The sequence below is a fragment of the Lynx canadensis genome, chromosome B4 (assembly GCF_007474595.2).
Source record: "Lynx canadensis isolate LIC74 chromosome B4, mLynCan4.pri.v2, whole genome shotgun sequence".
Classification (NCBI taxonomy): Eukaryota; Metazoa; Chordata; class Mammalia; order Carnivora; family Felidae; genus Lynx; species Lynx canadensis.
Window position 1 is genome coordinate 80,766,350 of NC_044309.1, and position 5,634 is coordinate 80,771,983.

Genomic DNA, 5,634 nt, shown 5'->3' on the forward strand with positions numbered 1-5,634 from the left:
CTAGAAGTTTTTTAGAGCTTCTTTGACATCTTTGTTTCTCAGGGAGTAAATCAAAGGATTCAACATGGGAGTGACTAGGGTGTAACATAACGAGGCTACTTTACTCAGCTCAGGAAATCTGTCAGGAGTGAGATACATAAAAAACACAGCACTGTACAGCACACTCACGACTCCCAGGTGTGAGCTGCAAGTGGAGAACGCTTTCTTACGTCCCTCAGAGGAGCGTATCTTGAGAACTGTGGACACAATATACAAGTAAGAAATAATAATAACTATGATGGTAGGCAAGATGATGATGCTGGATGAGGAAAAGGAAATGATTCTAGAGATGAAGAGGTCAGAACAAGATATCCTCTGAAGTGGGCGAGTGTCACAGTAAAAGTGGTCAATGGCCCGAGAACCACAAAAGGACAGAGTAAATGTCATACTGGTCTGAAGAACTGAGCTGATGCAGCCACATAAATAGGAACCAGCCACCAACTGCGTGCAGAGACATGCTGACATCTGGACAGAGTAGAGGAGTGGGTTGCAGATGGCAATGAAGCGGTCATAGGCCATGGCTGCCAGGAGAAATCCCTCTGCCACGATGAAGAGGGCAAAGAGAAAGAGCTGGGTCACACAGCCTGCAAAAGAGATGGACTTGCTCTCAGACCAGAAGTTGATCATGGCCTTGGGTGCAATAACAGACGAATAGAAGAGATCAACGAAGGACAGGTTGCCCAGGAAGAAATACATCGGTGTGTTCAGCCGGGGATTGGTCATAATAATGGTCATCATCCCAACATTCCCTAGGAGGATCATGGCATACACAAGCAGAAAGATCAGGAAGAGGAGAATGTGGAGCTCTGGGTGGACTCTGAACCCTACAAGAATGAAGTTAGTTACTTCAGAGTCATTGTTCCTCTGTCACCCATGGCAGAAACCTGCTGAGAGGCCCAAGGAAAAACAAATGAACTCTGGTGCTTGAACATAGTTACAAATAACCAGTGCAGAATTAGGATTACAAAACTATTGTATAATCATTATTCTTGTTAACTTTATAAAATTACTGTGACTTCAATTTAAGCCTTTGCACCTGAGGATGAATCAAAATGTTAGTTTTATGTCCTTCTTTCTGCAATGGTGGATTAGATGTTTTCCCTTGAATCTAATGCAGTTTCCTTCCACCCAAGTGCCTCTCACATTTGCAAGTATCACTTCTGTGTATGTTTCTGACTCACAATTTATGCAATAAGTTCATTGTCATGAAGAGGTTATTGGAAGGGAACACAAATAATTTAATAGTTGACATTTGGGAAGGAATTACAGTGTCTGCATTTGGAGATATGAGCAGATTCAGTACCCTCACTTAGGAAATCTTAACTCCGAGGCCTTAACTTATATTACGTGTAAACACATCTAAAGAATCTGACTGACCTTAAATGAAAATTACTTAAGAGGTGCAAATACTTTTTGTAGGTAATGGAACCTTTGAATTCTGATGTAAGGATTTTACTCACTAAGATCAAAGTTGTGCACAAATAAATGCAAATGTTATCGGACTGATGTGCTGAGATGTCTCTCCCAGATGGGCGTCCATAGCCCTTTCATAAAGATAATTTCCCTGCATTACCTCAGCTCGCAGTCCAGAATTTTTTTAGGAAGAGGCCTCCTGATAGTCTAGATGGAAGTGTTACTTTAGAGAAAAATACTGAACAAAAGATACATATAAAGGGTTGTTGACCTCATTCTGATTCACCTTGGATACGACTTTCATAGGTGTCATGCCTCATTTACTACACAGCTCAGCTGAGGATTTGAACTGCTTGTAATAAAAATATGTTAACTTTTCTGTCCTCTCAAGGCTCCATGTGCTTGATTCTGCCTAATAATAATAATAACAAAAACAATAAAGTTGTACTTTTGATATGCCAGCCACTTTTCTAAATGCTTTTACAGTAGCTCATTTAATCCATACAACCTAATATGAGGTGAGTCCTATGATATTCCCTAGTTTACAGATGGGGAACTGAGATACAGAGAAATAAAGTCTGTTGATACCATCTACTAGGAATAGAATCAGAATTTGTAGTGTAAAACTTGACTCCAGAATCCATGCACTCTTTTTTAATTTTTTTTTAACATTTATTCATTTTCTGAGAGACAGAGACAGAGCAAGAGCAGGGGAGAGGCAGAGTGGAAGTCACAGAATTCGAAGCAGTTTCCAGGCTCTGAGCTGTCAGCACAGAGCCCGACCAGGGCCAAATTCACAAACCACTGAGATCATGACCTGAGCTGAAGTCGGGCACTTAACTGACTGAACCACCCAGGTGCCCCCAGAATCCGTGCATTCTTAGTCACAGCACAGTTCCACTTTGTTAAATAAGCCCTTCCAGTTCCTTTACCTGACTTATGTCTATTTGTGCTTCAGAATTCAGTTAAATTTTCTTCTTTCCAAATAAATTCTCCAATTTTCAATGTAAGTTAAAACATTTCTTCATAGGGGAGCCTGGGTGGCCTAGTTGGTTTAGCGTCCAACTTCAGCTCATGTTATGATCTCAAAGTCCATGAGTTTGAGCCCCGCCCTGGGCTCTGTGCTGACAGCTCAGAGTTTGGAGCCTGCTTCAGATTCTGTATCTGTCTTTCTCTCTCTCCCCTCCCCTGCTCATGCACTGTCTCTGTCTCTCAAATATAAATAAACATTTAAAAAAATCTTAAAAAAACCACGTCTGCATATATCCTGCTTTCAAGAATGGTAGCTATCATTATATTTTAATATTCATATTAAATATTAATAAGTCCTTCCTTAAGATCACACTGCAACTTGTCCTCCATAATAAATTCAGCACAATGTTCTGTATTTGGCAAATAGCAATTAATATTACTTATATAGATATATATTTCATGATATTTGAATATGCAAAATCAGGAAAACTTGAGGACTTTTAAATACTGAGGTGATTAGCATGGGTTTAGATTTAAGTAAAGGAACGTCCAATGTTGCTTCTCAAATTTACTAACTGGGACCTTGGACTAAGTGACTTCTGTAACTTATTTGTTTCCAGTACAACTTACTTGTGTTCCTTGTCCCTATATCAGTTCTAGCAGTTTTGTGGTGAAATCTTTTGGGTTTTCCACACAGAGTATCATGTTTCTGCGAAAAATGAAAGTTTGACTTCCTCCTTGCCGATTCCTTTGTGTTGTCTGATTGCTGAGACTAGGACTTCTAATACTATGTTGAATAACAGTGGCAAGAGTGGACATCCCTGTCATGTTCCTGACCTTAGGGGGAAAGCTCCCAGTTTCCCCCATTGAGGAGGATGTTAGCGGTGGGTCTTTCTATATGGCTTTTATGATCTTGAGGTATGATATTTCTATTCCTACTTTCTTGAGGGTTTTTAGCAAGAAAGGATGCTCTATCTTGTCAAATGCTTTCTCTGCACCTATTGAGAAGATCAGGTAGTTCCTGTCTTTTCTTTTATTGATGTGATGTATCACCTTGATTGTTTTGTGGATATTGAACTAGCCCTTCATCCCAGGTGTAAATCCCACTTGGTCGTGGTGAATAAATTTTTTAATGTATTGTTGGATCTGCTTGGCTCATATCATGCTGAGGATTTTTGCATCCACGTTCATCAGTGAAATTGGTTTGTATTTCTCCTTTTTAGTAGGGTCTTTGGTTTTGGAATCAAGGTAATGCTGGCTTCATGGAGTTTGGAAGTTTTTTTTTCCATTTCTATTTTTTTGAACAGCTTCAAGAGAATAGGTGTTAACTCTTCTTTAAATGTTTGGCAAAACTCCCCTGGAAAGCTATTCAGCCTTGGACTCTTGTTTTATGGAGATTTTTGATTACTAATTCGATTCCTTTATTGTTTATGGGTCTGTTCAAATTTTCTATTTTTCCCTGTTTCAGTTTGGTAGTTTATATGTTTGTAGGAATTTGTACATTTCTTCCAGATTGCGCATTTTATTGGCACATAATTGCTCATGATATTCTATTATTATTGTTTGAATTTCTGCTGTGTTGGGTGTGAGCTCTTCTCTTTCAATCTTGATTTTATTTGGGTACTTTCCTTTTTCTTTTTGGTCCATCTGGCTAGGGGCTTATCAATTTTGTTAATTCTTTCAAAGAACTAGCTCCTGGTTTCATTGATCTGTTCTACTGTTTGTTTGTTTTATTAATTTTGCTAGCATTGATTTCTGCTCTAATCTTTATTATTTCCAGTCTTTTGCTGGTTTGGAGTTTTATTTGCTGTTCTTTTTCCAGCTCTTTAAAGGGCAAGGTTAGGTTGTGTCTCTGAGACCTTTCTTCTTTCTTTAGGAAGGCCTGGATAACTATATACTTCCATCTTATGACTGGCTTTGCTGTGTCCCAGAGGTTTTGGGCTGTGGTGTTATCATTTTCATTGGCTTCCACGTACTTTTCAATTTCCTCTTTAACTTCTTAGTTAGCCCATTCATTCTTTACTAAGATGTTCTTTAGTCTCCAAGTATTTGTTATCTTTCCAAATTTTTTCTTGTGGTTGATTTCAAGTTTCATAGTGTTATGGTCTGAAAATATGCATGGTATGATCTTTGATCTTTTAGTACTTATTAAGGGCTAAGTTGTGTCCCAGTATGTGATCTATTCTGGAGAATGTTCCATGTGCACTTGAAGAGAATGTGTATTCTTCTGCTTTAGAATGAAATGTTCTGAATATATCTGTTAAGTCCATTTGGTCCAGTGTGTTATTCACAGCCATTGTTTCCTTGTTGATTTTCTGTTTAGATGATCTGTCCATTGCTATAAGTGGGGTGTTGAAGTCCCTTATTATTATGGTATTAAAATCAATGAGTTCCTATATGTTTGTGATTAATTGATTTATGTATCTGGGTGCTTCACATTTGCAACATAATTGTTTACAATTGTTAAGTCTTTTTGGTGGATAGACCCCTTAATTATGGTATAATGCACTTCTTCATCTCTTATTACAGTTTTTCTTTTAAAATCTAGATTGGCTACTCCAGCTTTCTTTTGGAGACCATTAGCATGAAAGATTGTTCTCCATCCCCTTACTTTCAATCTGAATGTGTCTTTAGGTCTAAAATAGGTCTCTTGTAAACAGCATAGAGGTGGATCTTGTTTTCTTATCCATTCTATTACCCTATGTCTTTTGACTGGAGTGTTTAGTTCATTGATGTTTAGAGTGAGTACTGAAAGATATGAATTTATTGCCATTATGTTGCCTGTAGAGCTGGAGTTTCTGGTCCTTTCTAGTCTTTGTTGCTTTTGGCCTTCTTTGTTTTGTTTCACTTTTTTTTTCGCCTCAGAGAGTCCCCCTTAACATTTCTTGCAGAACTGGTTTAGTGGTTAGGAACTCCTTTAGTTTTTGAGGGTTTTTTCCTGGGAAACTCTTTATCTCCTATTTTGAATGACAGCCTTGCTGGATAAAGAATTTTTGGCTGCATATTTTTCTGATTTGGCATGAAATATATCCTGCCACTCATTTCTTGCCTGTCAAGTTACCACGGATAGGTCTGCTGAGAACCTGATCTGTCTTCCCTTGTAGGTTAAGGACTTTTTTCCCTTGCTGCTTTCATGATTCTTTCCTTGTGTGTGTATTTTGTGAATTTGACTATGATATGCCTTGTTGATGGCTGGTTTTTGTTGAATCT

General features: G+C 38.2%; 1 pseudogene; it reads right to left on the bottom strand.

Annotated features, from left to right (window-relative positions):
* Nucleotides 1-944, bottom strand: LOC115519385 (annotated as a pseudogene).
* Nucleotides 945-5,634: the final 4,690 nt, after the last annotated feature.